At 39.2% G+C, this 20716-nt stretch overlaps 1 protein-coding gene across 1 annotated transcript in view; it reads right to left on the bottom strand.

Moving 5' to 3' along the window:
- The window catches only part of LOC141006446 (uncharacterized), a 55917-nt gene that overhangs the window by 21877 nt on the left and 13324 nt on the right, over positions 1 to 20716 (bottom strand). Inside the window, exons 2-4 of the mRNA XM_073478657.1 lie at positions 13350 to 13463; positions 10320 to 10450; positions 261 to 378 (exon numbers count right to left, since the gene is read on the bottom strand). The gene's annotated coding sequence lies outside the window, so the exon portion shown is untranslated. The remainder of the gene's footprint in view (positions 1 to 260; positions 379 to 10319; positions 10451 to 13349; positions 13464 to 20716) is intronic.

The raw sequence follows: 20716 nt of genomic DNA, 5'->3' as shown, positions 1-20716 counted from the left end.
GTTGTTGTTTTCTTAGTATTATTATTATCAATTGTAGTGGTAGCTCAGCCACCAGAAAGATGTTTGACATTGATAATATCATCATAGTGTAGTGAATGTAGTAACCCTCTGTAACATCTGCAATATGTTTCACCAAATATCATATTTTGCCAAAGCCTAAGGTCTATACATTCATTTGATTACTTTTTACTTTGATTTACTTTTTCGAGCCAGTGTGGTACCTGTGTGCATGATATGAGTTTCCTGCTGTGGTCACTTACAGTGGACGCCTGAAGGCTGGAGTTTGTCTTCAGTTCTTGATCAGTCTGTTTCTTCTTCTCCTGCAGATCAAAAAGCTCAGTGGTCAGCAGCTGGTGACGGCCTTCAATATGCAAGAGTCTGACAACACACAGATACAAACATTGTTAATTAAGAAAATGCACCGGAACTCCCACCTGAACTCTTTGCAACAGGTTGGGCAATATAGTTTAAAATCTATATTGCATTTCAGTCATAGTCATATCTCATTTTAATATATCAGGGTGTGATTTTCCTCTTCATCTTTCTCATGTTGATAGTTGATCCTTATTACTGACAGTTTAACAATAAGTTGCATTACTGACTGGACTATTTGCTTGAAAAGAAATTGAATGTTGATTAACAACACTTAAAAAATGAGGCAAATATGCAGAATAGCCATCCATACTTGTGATAATCACTACAGGGATTATGGATTGTTTTTATGAAGGAACGGCAGTGGAAGGTTTTACCCTTCAGGAGCTGCATTTTTATATATTTAATATATTAGATATATTAGATACAGCATAAACAACTGAATAGGCTTTGATACTTAGTTTAGTTTTAGTTTAGTATAGTTTTTAGAAGTTGTTCAGGGATAAATGATTAGTTGTGGTCTTTGGATTTGAAGTATCCCTCAAAGCACTACCATTTTCTCTGCAGTCTCAGTCTCTGCAGGTCTGGAAAGCAGGTACTTTCCCACATCAAACATCCCTGACTTACCTGCGGGCTCCTGTAACACTCTATAACATGAAACCGTTCCTTCCTTGAACAAACATGGTCATGTTTTCATAGATACACACAGAGCCGGTCAGCTGTTACAGAGCTGGAGATTAATGCTTCCTGTTTGAAATCACCAGCAGCAAAATATTCAAGAAAGTCATGTGACTGCTGTGAGTGTCAACAGCCGAGTCATCATTCTACTATCACTACTGAAAATTAAAGTATAGTATCGAAGTATAGAGTAGTGGCAGTAGTACATAAGTGTTTGAGTGTAATAGCAGTAATAATTGTAGTAGTAGCAGTGATAGCTACTATTAGCACCAGTGCAGTTGTAGTAGCAATAGTTGCAGGAGTATTACTTGTGGTATTACTCAGCGTAGCAGTGTGGAGTTGTAGCAGCAGTAGTTAAAACTGCAGTATTAGTAGTTATAGTACAAGCTCTAGTACTAATTCTATTTGTAATAGCTGCAGCAGTGTTAAAGCACTGTATGCTAGTGTACCTGTACTATTAGTACTGCAGAGTAATAGGAGTAATACTACTAGAGTGCGTAGTAGTAGCGGTGGTAGTAGAAACAGTACAAACCAGCAGCAGCTAGACTAGCAGTAGTAATAGTTGTGGTAGTATTTGTTTAGCCTGCATGCTGCTCTTACTTCAAACAGCAGCACAGAAGTAGTACACCTGATACTTGTACTAACAATAGTACAAGTTTTTAGAAAATATTTCTTTGAACAATAGTGTAGTAGTAAGCAGTAAGAGTTCTAGTGGTATTAGTAGTCATTGTAGTAGCTTTACACTATTACTACAGAGGCAGAAATAAGACCAAGGTAAAGTGCTGCAGTCAGACATCAGAGTGTAGGAGACCCTGTGTCCACTGGGAGGCACTAACCCTCTGTAGCGCAGCGTCAGAACAGCAGGTGATGAGAGGCACACAAGTGTTTTGTTTGTGAGGAAGAAGAGGAGGCTCATCTGAGGAAAAGCCTTTGATGAACTAACTGATCGAGTGACATCCACACGTAGAGGAAAGACAAATTAGTAGAAACGACACAAACAACTACACAGAAACACAAAGGCCCTCTGGGAGATATATTAACATTCTGTTAATGAGGTTTTTCAGGGAGCCCGACAGACTCCACTGTGTGCGTTAGAAGAAGTGTTCTGGAGTGATGTCTGATTTACATTCACTTTGTCCTACAGACAGTACACTTGAAACACTGATGAAGAAAATGTCTGATGAAAAAAAATATATATATCAGGTCTTTTAAATGTTGGCAGTTTATGTATAGTCGTTTATGTTTAATGTCTATTCAAACCCATACATATTTCAATATGAAATCAATATTTTGATGATCATGACTGACTATGGTCTTTTCTGATATCTGAAGATTTAGGCTGAATATCATTTGACAATGTTTCATATCGGTTCCAAAATGATATCTAAGTTTTAACTAATGTTTCACCTAAAAAGAGCACTTCAAAAGCCAGAGGCGAACCAGGCACTCCAAACTGAAAATCTGTCAAACAGGGCGGGGAACTTTTAAAAATCCTAGTGGCTAAATCATTATCAGACAATCATAGAAAAGCCAACATGTTTTGAACACTAGTTGGAACCTGCTGGCTTTGAAACAAGGAAGGGACTTTCATTCAGGTCCCTGCTGTTCATGTCGAGTGTGAAACCAGAAGTCCATGGTGAGTTCTTTTAACTCAGTACCACAGTGAAGCTGCATCACATTACATTAATAATGTAAGTGACTGAGGTAATAGTGTGTTTGTAACGGAAGTTACAGAAGTAACGTAGTGATTTGAACCCAAACTGTGATGTTTTCCTAAACCAGACCAAGTCATTTTCTTGCCCAAACCAAACTGTGCACCGCAAAGGCTCAGTATGTGTGTGGCTGTTACGCTGCGACGGTCCTGTTGTTTTGGGAGATGCTGACAATCAACCTATTCAGTTGTTTAGGTATGAGGCTGTGTTTTTAACAGTTATAAAGGCTTTTTAATAGTTCCTCCCTCATTTGAGACATTTTGGAGTGCCTGGTTTGCTTCTGGTTTTTGAGGTATCAAGGTTCAATACTAACTGGATTTATGTATTTCACTATGAGAACCAACCAGTGAAACTGTTCCACACTGAACAGTGTTATTCTATTTTATTTTTCTGCCTTTTAGGTGGGATATTTTTTGACTGTTTGTTTTTGTTGACATGTTAACATTTCTTCTTATTCTTCTTCTTTACCATGAAATTAAATGGGATGATTTCCAAAATCAAAATGTCACAATATGCAATTTGTAACCATGTTTTTAATTACAACTTTAATTACAACATACATGAGATCTTTATCATAAACTCATATCATCATGTTATGGTTTGGCTGAAATCCAATCGGTATTGAATCATCTCTCAGTCCTGGTGTCAGTCAAGGTTTGAAAGAATGAAACAAGGATGTCAGATTCAAAACAACTATCACAATACACACAGCAGAGTGTTCCGTTACAAGTATAATATCATTTGATCTCAGCCTTGTAATGAAAGCACTATGAATCTTCTTTGTTTGTTATTGTTGTTCAAAATGAAAGTCTTGTGTCCAGATGCCTGGAGCATCTTAATAAATGTTTTTTACAGGAGTTTTATAACAAATAAACCAAGTAAGACCTGTGCATATTCATCCAATGTCCTTGGGGGAAATTCTCAGAAAAATATCATTTTTTGCTTTTGTGAATTTTGTGTTATGAGGCTTACCCACATAACACAAGACGTCTGACTACATCTGCAGTATCCTGCTCTACTCCTGGCTAGCCTGAAGAAAACTTAACCCTGGAAATCAACTCAGAAATCTACCGGCAATGTTTCTGCAACCATCCTTCAGTTCAATGTATAGAAGACATGAACATCTTGAGAGATATCTCGAGGAGATTTCAAGACTTTGAAGCTTCATGCAAATTAGCTACTTTGTCACCTGTCAATCAAAATGATCTTAACCAATGAAATGGCTTCATTAAAACACTGTGCGTGTGATGAGCAATGAGGAACATCATCCATCGGTGTGAAAAGACAGTAATTACCAACGGGTATCTGTATATACACACACACACACACACACACACACACACACACACACACACACACACGCACTCTCTGCCAGCTGTCAGTGTGTTCTGATTAGGTGCTTACGTATAGAAAAGCGTGAATAGGGCTCCATAATTGCTTGAATGTATGTGACAAACACATTTCACTCCATAATTGCAGGTGAAATGTGTGGGTGTTATTTATTTATTTATTTTTATTTTTCTACGTGTACATGTATCTCACCACTTGCAGCCTGTCACATATGTAATTTTCACTGTGTGGAGGTTACACAGGATGTATATACAGTGCGTTTATTTATAGCACAAAACATTTTTGATGAATAGAATCTGCTCCACAAAGTGTTCCTATCACTGACAAAGGTTATGCTATGGACCTGTATGTAAATGAACACCAATGTCTCTTCTTCTACTTCATATTGCTCATGTTAAAATGTTCTACATTCACATTTGCAATAAAAAAAAAAGAATGTTTTGAAACGCAAAGAGAAGTTAGGGTTAAAGTTTCCTGAAATGATCCATAATAAAATAATACTTGTTGGTTGTAGATTTAAGAATGAAAAGATGTTAGTTGTTGTGCTGTTCTAAAAAAGAAGAGTGGAAACGATTAATAAAAAGAAGAGGAGGAGTGAAAAGGGAGGAAAATAAGACAACATCTTGAAACAAGAAAATGAATAAATTGATGAGAGGAATGCTAAAATGTTTTGACAGGTTGAGGAGGAGGAAAGACAGCTACTGATGAAGGTGGTGAGGTAAAATCAGGTTTTAGTTTTGTTATATTGCATAACGCTGTTGTGTGTTTAAATCAGAAAGTAAGACACAAACAGAAATGAACAAATAAAAAAGAAAGAGAAAGTGAAAGACAGGGAATAAAGAAGAAAAACAAAAGGTAAAAATTTAAGACAGGAGAAAATGAAAGAGAAACAATGAAAACGGATTAAAAATTAAGCAAGCCAGAGAAAGTGAAAGCATGAAGGCAACGAAAAAAGCAAAAACACAAAAAACGACAAAATAAAGAAGAGAACAGTCGAGAGAGAGATGACAATCCAGATTTAGCTGCTTACTTAAAACCAAGAATCTTTTTTATACGTTTTGAAAAAAGAAAAAAACAAAACAACTCAAGGTCCTCTTAATAGCTTCTTTCTGGAACTTTCATCACATTTTGCTGTCTTCATTAGCAGATAGACTTTGCTCAGATGTCTCAGCTACATATACCACCTGCTGTAATGTCACTGAAGTTACATACTTAAAGTGGAAACAGACAACTTTCCCCTCCATCACTGTTGTTGGCGTGGCTGTTGCAAAGACAACTGGATCGCTTTCTTTTTCGTCATTGTTGCAACTACCAACCACACAGGACAAAGCGTGAGTTTGTTCGCTCATTTAGTCTCTAATGGAGACGTGAGAGCAGGTGGAAATGCTGCCAGACTGGGAGACTGGTGCCAGGCGGCAGGCAAAATTACATAGTGAAACAAGGTTTATGGGTTTATATTCTATAGCAATTACAAAGTGTAATCAACATTTACTTCATAACAATAAGTTAAAGCAAAGGCACTTGTCTATTGCCAGTTGAGGTCATGTGATGACAACTGAGTGAACTGATAGACAATGAGACGTGGTTGAAAGGCATGGAGAAATGATCTTTGTTGAAGATTTATATATGTATTTTTCTGTCAAACTACTGCGTCCAAGGTAACTTTGATGCTCAAATGACTTAACTTGTGAATTTCAAATCTTTGTTTGCTGTTGGATCTGTTCCTGCAGTAGTTAAGAACTACAGTGCATTACTCAGATGCAGCAGTTTTTTCAGACGATATTACTGATTCACCTGCATACACTACATGTTAGTTTGATATGTATTAATGATCATCCTCTGTTCCCTGCCCGCTGTGATCCCTGACCGCCGTGTTGTTGGAAATGAAGCTTTTGCTCCGGATAAAATGAGTCCTAAAAACAGGATGAATCCCTGAGGCGTCTGAGCTTTTCCACCTTGTTGATCGATTTCATGGTCGATATCAGAAGATTTTGACGCTCTGAAGGGGAATGAGCAGATTATCCCTTTGGAGAAGTAGAAGAAGATAAAGATGAGAGTTGACAGAGTTCAGCTGGGTGTTCTCCAAGTTGCCAGTCTGCCTGTTAGTCTTGGCAACAAGCTGAGTTCTCCTTGCATAACCCGACTGTTTCCATCTATCTATGGGAAAATACCAGCAAACAACACATCTAATCCTTCACAATCAGACTTCCACCAATGTGTGCTGCTCAGTCTGTGTTGGTTTGTGCCGCTGTGTGTGTGTGTGTGTGTGTGTGTGTGTGAGCTTTCAGTCCATCATGCTCTGCTGCAGATAATGACGGATGTCTTGTTGTTTTCAACTGGAGCAGGTCAGGACTTCAGGCTTGTTTTGAGATACTCCATTAAACTGCTAAGAGAAACTATCAGCGGTGCTGTCAGTAATGATCAAAGCTGAAATATAATAAATTGGGTTTACTTTAGGATTTTGTATTCTGCCACTGTTCCTACACCTGCATGCACAGGTCAGATCAGCCAAACTGTCCTGATGGAGCTCTGCATGCAACGATTCTGACCTTCTGGTTTTCAGACTGGGCCACCCTGCTGCTCTGGATGCTTCCAGTAATAAAAACACAATGTGTATTTATAAAATGGTTTCTGAGAAAGCAGGAAGACAAGCATGACCTGAATGTCAGCCATAATGACAGGGAGAGTTTAAATGTTTAGTGTTTCATTTCTGTATATTGACAGTTAGAAATGAAACACAGCTGAAAGAAACACGTCTTAAGACTCACAAGGAGCTTGTTGACTGAAAGAGGAAATAAAGCTGTGCAGTTTCTGTAATTTTATCTGAAGGTGACTGATTTACAACTTACTGGGGCCAGAAAACAAACATTAGTGGAGCGTGGGTGAAACATGGGTGAGGCTAAGATAGGAAGAGCAAATAACAAAGACCACAGGCTGGTAGGCTGAGACAGCTGTCAATCTCGACAATGAAAATAATCATTAGTTGCAGCCCTGCATCATTTTGGGATATGCAGGGCTCTTTGGTCAAGTTAGCATTGAAACATACGGTTCGGTTATAATTTCAAAATAAAGCTTGCTGGCAAACATTTCACATATAATGACTTCTGGACTCTTAATGTTGTGAAATGTTGTAGTTTGGTTAGGTCTAGCCACCACAACTACTTGATTAGGTTTAGGAAAGGATCATGGTTCAGGTAAAATAGGTTCTGTTACGTAACTGATGTACCACAAGTTAAAAACAAGTCAACTTTCCACACAGGATTTGAAGACCAGTCTCCTGGGTGAAGATCCATACCAAAACCACTTTTTTCAGGTTTAGGAACAGATCATGGTTTGGGTTAAAATATGTAAGTAAGTTCCAATATGCTACTCACCCAACCACCCTGACCACCTGAAGACGCAGACTTTTATACCTTTAGGGGGACCTGCAGAAAGGACACTAAGGGGTACCTACAGCGTAATAGTTTGAAGTGATGGGCCATTCACCAAGTTGCCAGATTTGAATTGTTCGGAGTGAGAACAGGCTGAGACTATCAAATAAAGTGTATACATAAAGAAAGAATTTATACTGACTGTTCACAGTGTAAGGTAGTCTGTAGTGTCCAAGTTAGCTTCTTTTGTAATGCTTACATAATCTTTTCATCCCACACTCTACCTCGCTTGCTGTGACAAAAGTTTGGTACCAAAGACCATTAAGACTTCACCACTTCACTACTTGGTTGGGATTATGTCCTCATGTCTGACAAACAGCAGCACAGCTCTCAGAGGGAAGCGACTAGTTTGTGTTTGAAGAGTTTAAAAGGCATCATTATCACCCTGACAAAGAAACTGAATGCAGGCAGAGTTTTAAAGAAGTGTTCAAGAAGTTCTTGGCGTGAAAGCAGCTTGATTCCTGCAGCTTGTTAAGGTCCTCTCAGAAAAAACAGAATCGCCTTATCTCTGCTCCAGAGTGGGAGCTCTATCCTCTTTTTCCTGCACAAAACCCAACCCTGTCTTGGCACTGACATTACCACATAAGCCTCCCATAATGCCGAGGAAAACCCCTGTAAAATGAAAGGGTGACGTCTTCTTCCAGTAAGCGGATAGGAGCAGTGGGCAGGGCAACGTGATGAAGACATGTAACACTTTTTTATTAAGAAACTGTAAAGAAAGCATGAAACCTCCTCTCATTAAGCCTTTGATCTGAGTTGTGAAAGAAGCCTATCAGTCTTGGCGATGAGAGCCAGTGTTCCTGAGAAAATTAGGAGATTTCCTGGAATATCATCAGAATAATGTGTGCGTGCTGGTGGGTGTGTGTCTGCTGGCACACCTTGAATCCTGAGATGTGTTTTAGCTTGTCTTGTCTGACAGAAGTGAGACCAGTTGAAGTGTTGTTCTGCCAAACGGCTCGTCATGGCAAGAGTACAGAGAGCACAGGCGAACAGGGTGAGGCGGCAGCCACCTACTACCATCTGAACATTTACTGTCAACACAGCACAAGTGGTTACAAAATCTGAAATTCACCAGGAACTCGCACTTTCTCACAGTTTGAATAAAAACTCAAACAGAGTTGAGCTTTTTAGACACTTAAACTGTAGAACGACGTCCGCAACAAAACTGCAGACAGAAAAAAAAAAGATGGTCTGTGATGCCACACACAGGCTTGGTGGTGGGCGATACAGATGCAATCATCTGATCCATTGAAATGGTATCAGTGCCAATACTGACATAATGAGCAGATCAGATTAAATCCATCAGCGTGCATTAAATACCACTTTCTGTTCTGCTCTAGTCTTTTGCTGTGGTGAACAGACCATAATGCATGATTTTCCTGCACATGCTTCACACTAAATGTAGGGATGGCCGATATACTGGACCGACACATTATTGGCCCAATATTGGGAAATTTATAACATTGGGTACTTATTGCTATCAGGGAAATTCTCCAAATTGCTTTAACTGAAAGAGCAGCATTTACAAACTCTGACACGGTATGTGGCTGTTTGCACCTTGAAAGTTGGTTCGCGATTTGCCAATAAACAGTGAAGTGAAGAAGAGGAAAACATGTCGTCATTGTGTGGACATTTTTTACAGTCTAGTTTAAAAAACTATTGCGAGCATGGCCATAGATCAGTGCTCAATTCAGTACAGTTGTTAAATGCAACCAAATAAGGAAATGGGAAAACTAAATCAAGATAATGGATTTGAGCATGGACATGTGGCTACATGTAACATAACACACACACACACACACACACACACACACACACACACACACACACACACACACACAGAGCAATTAATGCATGAAAGAAGAATTCACTTTCGTTTTCTGTCTTTTCCCATATCTCACTGTTTCCCAGCCACATATACACAACCACACACACACACACACACACACACACACACACAGGCAGGCAAGATCCTGTTGTTTTCTCCAACCAAGCAGAACCTGCTGCTGTTATGAGATACAGTGGAACTCCCACATTCGTGTTTCAGCTCTGTGACAAAACCCCACAAACCAACACGGTGCCTCCTACTCGCATGTTCAAACACCATGTAACATGGTCCTCATTCAGACAGAGGAGGGCCCAGTTTCACAAAGAGGAGGTAAGGATTTTGGCAACATGAAACATCTATCTATTTCTTTCAGGAGTATCGAGATTATTTTTGAAAATAAAAGCCAAGATCATTTTGTGTATCGAGTCTTGTATGGTGTTCATTTTTATCTGTTAGTATTACCCTGCCTGGATTTCCTGCTTTAAGAATCCTTATTAATCAATACAGAGAATCAACAGAGAGTCACAATCTAATTCTTATTAACCAAATGCTGACTGTCAGATTTTACAAACAACCTTTTGAGAGTTTATTTCAAAACTACGACCACATTTTGGGGAGAAATCGTAATAGGATGACTGACTTTACTAGCTTTTTACATTTTACATTAGGGAGTTTTAAGAAAGTATTATTATCATTATTCTAAAATTATAATAGCATTATTTGTTATGGGCACCAGGGTCGAGTTAAAAACAAGGAAACTATCGTTCAAACACAACCACTCAGGTTCAGCCCTCAGCAAACACCCACCCTCCTAAAGTGCCCCTTAACAAGGCCATGAAAATGTCCTCAGAGGAAGAGATGCACTAGAGAACGAATATTAAAGCTTTCTGTTACTTCGCATACACAGTAGCTTCCTTGTATCAAGCACATAACAGGCCATTGACTCACTGTGTGTGTATGTTGCTGAGCTCCTGCTCTGTCTGTCTCTGCAGCTGCTGGAGGTGAAAGGTCAGCTCCTCACTCAACACGGCAAACCTCCAAAGTCCTCCTCTCCCTGTGTTCTCCTCACACACCAAACCCTGAGCGCAAGAAAAAGACAGAGGACTTATTGAGGCTTCGTAACACCCTCGGGCAGCCATACAGGAGGCACAAAATAAAGGCCGACTGAGAAGCAAACATTTAATCAACGAGACATGATTGTGTTAATAGCTTCCATGGTAGCTTCATCTGCTGTTAACCTGTTTATCCCCCTAACATACAGTAAGTTAGCTTGATAACAGTGTCAGTGTGTTTGCTAAATGAGCCTGCAACAGATGTTTATGTCTCAAACTTACTACACACACATTACCCTGTTTTAATTATACATGAAACACTTTTGGCAAGAAATGCAACAAACACTCGTCCCATCCACCTCTGCTGCTGTTAGTGAGCAGGCACTTTGCAAATGTGCAAATTAAAATGTATTTACTTTTTAAGAGTGGCATAGACTGCAGGCCTCAGTGTTTCTCTGATGTAGCTTATGTGCTAAATTAGCCTTTTGGCAAGTGGAAATGTATTTCAGCAATGCTAGTGGCATGACTCTATGGACTCTATTGTAATAACTTCAGGGATTTCTTAACTTTTTATCTAGCGCCATCGTGTCAAAATTTGGATTATGACCTTATCATGATCATTTTATCTAACATTAGCATGCTTATACACTAAACTAAGATGGTGAATAAAGCAGGCAATATACCTGCATATTGTATGTATGTATGTATATGTATACATATTGTCATTCTGAACATGTTGCCATACAGGTAATACTAAAATAATATTGCAATATTTTGAGGCTAAATCGCCATACATGATATATATCTGGATATTTTGAAATCTCCTCAAAAGCACCTTATAAATGCAAGGATTCTGCAACAAATCAAATATCACAATATCTTTTAGTAGAACAGTCTGCTAAGTTCAGAAAACGCAGAATCACTTCCCTGTAATGCCTTTAGATCCAGGAAAAGACAACACTTATGCAACATCACACATAACGATGTCCAAAGTGTAAGACGTTATACATTCTCATGTCATAATAACAATATAATATCGATATATTGCCCAGCCCTACATAAAGCTACTAGCAAATTATTTAGTATAGCCCTACAGAGCCACTAACAAAGCTGTAGACTCATAGTCTCTAGTCTAGTCTAATCTGTACTCTAGGATATACTGAACACTGAGTTACCATTTCATTACCTTTACTAAGCTACAGGGCAGGATGCTGGAAGCACACACTGGACAGGCTGTACACAGAGAAGAAGTCGAGAAACTGGCTTTGGCTCAATTCAGACAGACAATCTAATAAAGTTGCTGAGATCTGACCACTTTCATTGCTGGAAAATAAGACAGTGCCATATCCTCAGGCTGGATTTAAAGTCATAACTCTGTCTCTGAATGACACACGCAAAGATAAATAGAGAAAAAAAACTTTGTACTGACAGTAAAAAGACAAAACAGACAAATGATCTATAAGTCATCGTATAATATTTAGTCTGGAGGGTATCTGATACGAGAATGTATCCGTGTCACACTTCAGCTCCAAGAAGTCTGCCGTCTCCGTTTTGTCAGACATAGCAGCATGTTGAGTAAAGACTGATGAATCACCAGGAAGGAGGACAGAGTTGGGGGAGACAGACTTATCGGAGGTAGAGCAACAGACAGACAGAGGAGGTGAAGCGAGACAGACAGATGAGAGGAGAAACCAAAAGAGACACTTTGAAAGAGTGAAAATAAAGTTGGAGTAGGTGACTTTGAATTTGCTTGTGAGTCTGAACTCGTCAAGGTGACAGAGTCCTTCAGTGAGCGGCTGTGTGCTGAAAGACAACAGACCGAATGAGTCATTCTGGCACAAGATGACGATCACCCTCATCCTCCCCTGCGTCTGTCTGTCTGTCTGTCTGTGGCCATGTGACTCAGTCTGAGAAACAAACTGGCACTATGTTCACCGAGGAGCCAATTCTGATTTGCCTTTCAAACATGATCTTTAGACATCGAAATTTACAAGTGGCTGAATAATATTTGTGTTTACAGACATCATTTTTCACTGTAAGAAACACAGCAACGGTAGAGACACGTACTTGGATATAGAGATTTTTTTTAAATAATTTTCTCCCTGAAGGATAAGATTGGTCACGTTGTTTAAAAACGTACCTCTATACTAGGATTTGGTGGCAACTAGCTGTGAGGTTGCAGATTGCAACCATGTGAATAACCGTCGTCTCACCTTACCCTACAGTAAACACAACGATTCTTAGTTTCAGATGATTATACACAAATGAAAACACAACTTTAAATATCATGTTCTATTTCTGCCAATGGATCCCACTAAATCTTACATACTGGACCTTTATAAACAGGGCTTCAGGAGTGATCAACAAGAGGGAAAGGGAAGGGAAAAGACAGACAGAGACAGATTCCCACGGGCAAAAGTGGAGAGAAAACATTAAGTGAGTTGCATAATGAGAGCGCCATAAAGATAAATCCCTCTATAGATTGTAAGGAATGCAGTTAAGCAACGTTGAGCAATTAGCCCTGTACCCTCTAGCGAAGATCGACTGTTTAAAAACATTAGGTAAAAAAAAACAAAAAACAGCCGAGTTTCAGTGTCAGCAAAGACACAAAGACGTTGATGCCTCTGCTGGTGATAAACATCTACAGTTTTTACTGGAGGCGTCATGTTTCAGATTCCAGTGAAGCTGCTCTGACTCTCATCCTGTCCTCTTTCAGTCAAATCTGCAGAGATTTAAGTATTGATTGGATTCAAGTCCGCCCAACTGTAAAATGTTACTTTTAGGTCAAATTCACAATCAAATAAGAAGAAATGTTTATTGTCGTTTTTTTAGTGACTTGATTTTTCCTATTGTGTTTGGCAATAGGAGTACAAAGTAAGGTTTTAAGGGTTTACATACAGCATATTGTCATTTTCATGTCATTTACCTGTTGCTCCTCAGTGATGGGGGACTGTAGGCTGTGAACTTTGGCTTCTATCAGCTGCCGTAGTTTGTCCAGCGAAGCAGGGAAGTCCTCTCTGTTTCTCTGGAACTCTGGACACTATAAAGAAAGAGAGAGACTGTTATCATAATTTTATCAACTTTCATCACAGTAACCCTCGAACAGGAAATCTGACTTGTGTTTCACAACCAGCAGCTTTGGCAGCAGCCACTGGGAGTCTGATCCTGAAGTAGTCAAAACATCTTTTCAAAAATATACTCGATCTCTGTTCTAAATGCAGATGTCGAATGTTTTTTCACATTCTGCCAATTGTTTCTACCTGAGTGTCCAGATGCCAACGTCAGCTGGAGTCAAGGCAACACCCAACTGGCAGAACATCCTCCTCTGACTCTTTAACAAACGTTTTCATTGGTGTGGAATGGAGAGAAACAGGAATGATAGGAGGGAGAAGCTGAAGTGGACTGAATCCTGCCTTCCTGACAAAATTATAAGAGGATGCCCTATAAATACCGGCACACTGCTGTTTCCAATATGAGATAGAAAACACATCAGTGGACTGAAGTTTCACAGACAGAGAAATCTGATTGGACCGAAGACAGCCCAAGAAAGTTTAAAGCACTAGAATAAGGTTTATCTGTATGGCTGAGTGCAATGTTGTCATAATATGCTATGTGTGTATCTTAGTCCTTTTTCTTACACTGCAAAAAACTCTCTTGTATTATACGTTTCCTGCTTTCTGTTGGGATTAATTGCCTTAATTTGACCAAATAATTTAACTCAACATATCTAATTTCTTAAAAAAAAAATGTATATGTAAAAATGGGGGGCAGCAACTTTTAATTTAAATTCAACTGGTGTAAATATAAAAAAAATGTTAAACATTGTAAAATACAGAGAAAGGCATCAAATCCTCACATTTGAGGAGCTGGAATGTGAGGGTGTTTGTTGTTTGATTAAAGGGCTTCTACACTCCACTCCACTGGCTGACTATTTCAGGTGGCATTTTCCTCCCTAACGCTATATGTGTGTTAGCGTTTTCAAAATCTCTATCTCTACGGCAAAGAACAGAAACCTAAAGCAGCTTTTACATTTTCTTTTGCAGGGATTTAGCCATAAAATAAAAATAACTCATTAAAATACTCAATTAACTCAAATAAATATTTCAGTACTAATTATAACAACATTGTATTATATTATGAGACATGAGTTATGTCACTTACAAGACTGAACATAGTAACTTTAACTGAAAGTATGATCTTTTCCTAAACCTAGTCAAGTAGTATTTGAGCCCAAACCGGATCAAGTTTTTTTTTAGGCCTAAACCTAACCATATCGCAACCGTTTGACAAGCAGCTTTATTTTGACAGTCTAACTGGACATTGTGTACTATTTATTATTGCTAAATTGACAGCAGAGCTCGTTACATCCAAAACTGACACTAGAGGGGTAGGTTGAGTGTGAAATTTAGAACCTTAAGGCCACTGACCAGGCTGTAGCATTTGATGAGTTGGAAGCGAGCACGTGTTGGAAACAATTACCAGATAACATATTTTATTGTTCGCCATTGTTTATTTAGACAAGCAGTGACTGTTCTGTGTTACAACTTAACAGTTACACCTCACTTGACATGAGCTACTGTCCTCACTAGCAGGCCGTGCAGTTTGACAGCTGACATGTTAGAAGGGTTTTGTCCTGAAAGATACTTTTGTTTCTCCTTGTCACTGTGGAAGGTGAGTGACAGCGGTCATGTAAAATGATCATGCTTGCTACTGTTTACTATGATGCATCACCTCACTCTGTGTCATTGTTCAAATATGAAGCAGAATGAGTGGCAGCAAAATGAGGTAGTAAGACAAATGGACAACACCAATGACTGGGCTGACGTCACAAAAAAAGAGACAGTAAAACAAAACACTACAAAACCTTGAAATGTTCAATACTGTATTGACAATAAGGATTATAAATTGTCCGACTACTGAACAGACTCTCAAATGGTAGAAGCTTCCCACCCACCATTGTTTGAAACCCACTACAGAGAGCCATTGTGTGAAGTAGCTAACGCAGGTGGCTCCAATGTATGTTTTTATCTTAAAGGAGCAAATCAATCCTCATACAAAACTACAGATGGACAGCAGGCAATTAATTCCCGTACTTTCCATATGTGTTGATGCATTCACAACATGAGTGGGCTGGGTGTTCATGACACAGTGAGACTATGTTGTCTGATTAAATGCAATCAAAACAAGTCCATTGTGTTTTAATCCCTCGGAGAGAGATTACATGCATCGACAGGAGCTTGAGGGAGCAGAGAGGAACTTCTAGTTGTTAAGTGATGATGGGAGAAAGAAAAAAGTCTCAATGTACATTATTTAAGTAGCGTGTGACCCAACAAAGTCAATTCTTTTCAAAAAGTCTCATTATAAAGTAAAATCGTGCCTGATATATGTGGGATGTTATAATTCTCTTCTAGTTACTGTCCAACCCTGTCGACTTTAAATCATGTTCATATACCGCTAATTTGTCTTCCTAATTACATTTCCCAGCAACAAATTGATATAAACTTAATTTCTAGGTGACAGGTTTGTACTGTCAGAATAACATGGCCTAACATGACACGACAATATCTAAGATTTGAAATGGCATTAAAATTAAAACAATCCTATACACAATAAATGCTGTTAATTGCATCACTGATTTTCTAATTCTCTAAATGATGGTAACCATGGTAAGAATATTATATAGAGGAAAGCTTTGGTGAAATTTATGTGTATGCATTAAACAAAATTATGCTGATGTACCCGCCCTGCTAGGCTGCTAAATGAATCAAATCAAATCAAATCAAAGCATGAGAGCTGTAGTTTTTGTTTGCTTAACCTTTTTAAAATGCTGTGGTGGATGCCAATATGTCTTATAATATGGAAAGTGACCTATACCCCAGGAACACGTTATCCATTTTAGAAAGAGCAATAAAAGAAACACTGAATGAGAGATTAGCCTACATTGGGTTATAAAAGCTGGAGCAGAGGCTAGCCTGGACAAGACGTCCCAACTTTGGCGCCGTATACTTTTGTATTAAAAAGGTCAACTGCAGCTACATGTCTAAGGCCTTTAATGAGAGATGGGTTGATACATGAGTTGTTGAAAAGGCCAACACTAGCCAATCCTCCAAATAATAAGCCACTGACATTAAATGATAAGATGCAGCTAGCTACTTAGAAAGCTAAGGTTAAAATGCTCAACTTAAGCTAACACTCTCAGTAGGCTACTGAGGCCTTTGCAAATACCAAATTTAGCTAGGTGTCAATTTGCTACTAAGGCTGTAAAAAGACCAACTTGGCTTCCACACGTCCCAAATACTTAATCAAAAAGGCTAATTGTAGATAGGTGTCTAAGGTTTTAAATAGCTAGACCAACATACCTAAATATTCCAATACCAACTCTTTGAAAAGACTGACTTTAGCCAGTTCTCTAACAAAGGTTTTGGAAAGATCAACAATAGCTAGATTTTCCCTTACCCCTAAAGACAAGTACATTTACCAAAATATCCTGGCACCAGGACCTTAAAAAAATAACTAGGCTGGCTAAATTTCATCATTAGGCTATAGTTTTAAGGACGACTGTAGGCTAGCACAGTCAATTCTCTCAGTACTGAGGTTTTCAAACAACAAAAATGAGCTCTGACTCTTCAATACTGAAGTCTTGAATGGACCGAGTTGAGCAAACTGTTTCAATACTAACACTTTAAAAGGAACTGCTTAAAGACTAACTTTATCTAAGAGTTCAAATACCTTTTAACTTTCCCAGTTTCAGTAGAAAAACAGCTTCTGAGCTGCAAAATGTTCCTAAAATACTCACTGTTGGATTTGGAGAGAGAGAAGTGTTCATGATGAAAGACAGACTCAAAACTAATTTCCTGACTGAGCACAGACCACAGGGGGTTGGTGTGTGTGTGTGTGTGTGTGTGTGTGTGTGTGCGTGTGTGCGTGTGTGTGTGTGTGTGTTAGTGGGTGGGCTGCACTTCTGTGTACATGGAGATGACCCTAACTACAACCTCCCCACTGACCAGAATGGACAAGCAGAGCGAGAGAGAGAGAGAATGTGAGGTTGTTAGTTAATATCCGCCAGAGTTTGTCAGGGTTTCTATGCTTGATTGATCAGTTTACTCAGCCACCCATTTTTCTCTCTCTCTCTCTCTCTCGCTCACACACACACACACACACACACACACACACACACACACACACACACACACACACACACACACACACACACACACACACACAGAGGGAGAGAGAGAGAGAGACAAACAAACTAACCACCAAATTAAAGAAAACAGCCTGAACTAAATATGCAGATAAAGAATGTATCTCAATTACACTCAAAATCTTGGCAGGTCATGAGCCTGAATTATTTGGAAAAATGACAACAACAAACAACAAATTTACAGTTAACAGTTTACAGATTCAACTCACTTCCGAACAATCCATTGCATCACAGCTACCTCTGTAACTGAACTGTAGACGGTGGTGAGCCCTGACATCTCACAAAATCATGGAAAACAACAATGTTGCTACTGTTTGTGTGAGCAACCATTTGTAATACGTATTTGTATAGAAGTATGGACACAGCACAAACTCTAAATTCATTAGATAAACTAAAACTACATTTATTTAGCCAACATACGGCACATTTATGAAACCGTCAACAACTAATTATCCGATATTAGCGCTTCAAAAAGATCTATTACAGGCCCAATACTCAATATAAACAAACTAACATAAAACATAACTGCAACGGATCTCAGTCAGCAAGTCCAGTCAAGTCAGTGTTAAAATAAAAAAAATAAACCGTGAACCAACCATGAACCTGCGTTGGCTCACAGTCCTCACCCCCCCACCCAAGTCTGATGAGTCCTCATTCCCAATCCAGGGTGTGTCTGGGTGAGGCCTGATGACTGTGGCAGGACGCCAAGTCAGACACACCTTGATAAGCAGGCAGGTATGAGGAGGGCGAAGCCTCCTTGCATGTCTGCAGTGCTCTCCAGCTTTTTGTTGACTTTTTCACGCGCGCATGCACACATGTACGCACACACACACACAAATATTTTATGTAACAAGATTAAAACCATGCCAGGAGCTGCCAATAGTCATTGCACTTCAAAATGCGAAAAGTGTTGGACAGACATCATACTGTTGATTAAGCTATTCTTAGAGCCTCACCGTATGTGGAGCCAAACATGTGAGATTTACATGTTTTTTAATGTGAAAAAAAAAGATAAGTGCCACTTTAAGTAAAAGCACCGGCAGCTCTTTTTAATATATGACGTTAGTTATAGATAGTTCCACATAATCAGAGTGAAGAAGGCGCCTATCAGGAGTCCTGACTGTAAATATTATCAGAAAAATACAAGAAACCAATCTGCAGTACAATGCCGCTCACAAAATTTCCCTTTACCATACAACTCTTAAGTCTTAATGAGTGAAGAGCTTGAGTAAACTCCTATAGTATCTAATTAAAGATCTACTTGATCATGCTGATAAGAGAGTTACTGTCCCTCCATGAAAGACTTGGCAGCAGCTCAGAGAAGCATCCCATTCTTTTCAGATGAGACACTGCCGACTCTCCCTTTTTTGAACAAATACTATTATGCAGTCAGGTAAGGCTGCTTCCCCACCCGCAGGAAGTGATGAATCACTTTCACACATCATCTTTGCCATATACATAGTCTGTCTTTACACTCTGTACTACATGATTGGATGTTTTATTGCTCACCCAGCAATTAAGAGTTCACTTTTTATAGACATGCATTTATACATGTATACGCTATATGCATGGGTGTGTTCTCCCAAAGGAAAAAACACCTGCTACATGGATGTTTTCTAAACCTGCAGTCTAAATACATGAGAGCTTGGTACGCTACAGTCTTATTATCTGAGACATCTGAGCTGATAGAAGGTCAATACTTTGGACCTGCACTGTCATGATAACAACACATTATTACTCAGCAAACAAATATACAGTATGTGCGGTGAAGAACACCGAACGTACCCAGCATACCCTGCTCATGACTCACAGCTCTGCTATGTCACCTCTTGTGCTGGTGCACTTTGAACCAGCAGGAGCTTTAAATTGGGAGTGAACAGCAGGAGACGCCCTGCAGGCTCATTTGCTGACCAGGAATGTTTCATCATGATGGAAACACGTTTTAACTACATCTCCGACTTCACTTAACTACAAGCGTCACCCATTCCAATGTTCCCATTCATTCAAAAGAGCATTTGTGAGGCTGGCTGACTTTGGGTGATGAGGCCTGGCCCGTAGATGGCACAGGTGCTCAGTGGGGTGGAGGTCAGGACTCTGTGCTGGCCAGTCAAGATCTTCTACATCAAACATTTCATTTAAGGGCTTGGCTTTTCACATGTTGGCATTATCATGAGGAAAACATGATGAATACGGCAGCTTGTCAGTGGCCTTAAGTTTCAAACTATGACGCCAGCTACATGGTAAGGTAAGCAATAGTACATAATAATGCAAAGTCTGGTTGGACTTTCAAAATAAAGCTTACTGATAAGCAATTAACATATTATAACATATTATGACTTATGGACTATTATTAATGTTGTCCAACAGAGTTTTGTTAGGTGCCAAAATGACTTGGTTAGATTTAGGTACCAAAAGTACTAGGTTATTTTTAGGTTACATAACTACTTGGTTAGGTTTAGCCACCAGAACTACTTAGTTAGGTTCAGGAGGACATCATACTTTAAAAAATAACTACGTTTATTATTGTAACAAGTACTTCAAAAATTCAAAAATACAAATACATACAAATGAGCAAAACATTTACTGTTCCTCACTACATTATAAGAACATGGGAGGTTTGTTCTGCTTGTTAATCCTAATCCAAACTGGACTGTGCAGCAGGTTGCACAGTGGTAGGGACTATATGGAAACAGCAGAACCAGTTTGTCTGTCAGTGAATAAGCAACGTATCACCTCTCCTGTGTTTGCTCTCTCGCTCTGTACTCCTCCCCTGTTAATTGAAGCAGAGCTGAACCAGTTTAAGATCACATATCTGACTCCACTATCATTATGTGTGTAAAACAGAACAAAGCAGCCAGTTTCTGCAGCCTCTGTGAAAGGCACTCACACAGAAAATGTGTTGAATTCTCCATGTCCTGCCCTTTTATCCTCAGCTACTTTCTGAAGGGAGGATTTGAGCGGCAAGATGAAATAAAAGAAAAAAAGAATGGCACTAGATACAGATACCAGCCGAAGGTACAGGGAATCTGATTCTCAAGATTTAAATTTGTCACTGATAACTTGCGTGTCCCTGATGTACCGTGTATACT

Source organism: Pagrus major, chromosome 12 (assembly GCF_040436345.1).
Source record: "Pagrus major chromosome 12, Pma_NU_1.0".
In the NCBI taxonomy this organism is placed as follows: Eukaryota; Metazoa; Chordata; class Actinopteri; order Spariformes; family Sparidae; genus Pagrus; species Pagrus major.
The sequence above is the reverse complement of the archived record's forward strand: the minus strand, read 5'-3'. Positions and strand labels throughout refer to the sequence as shown.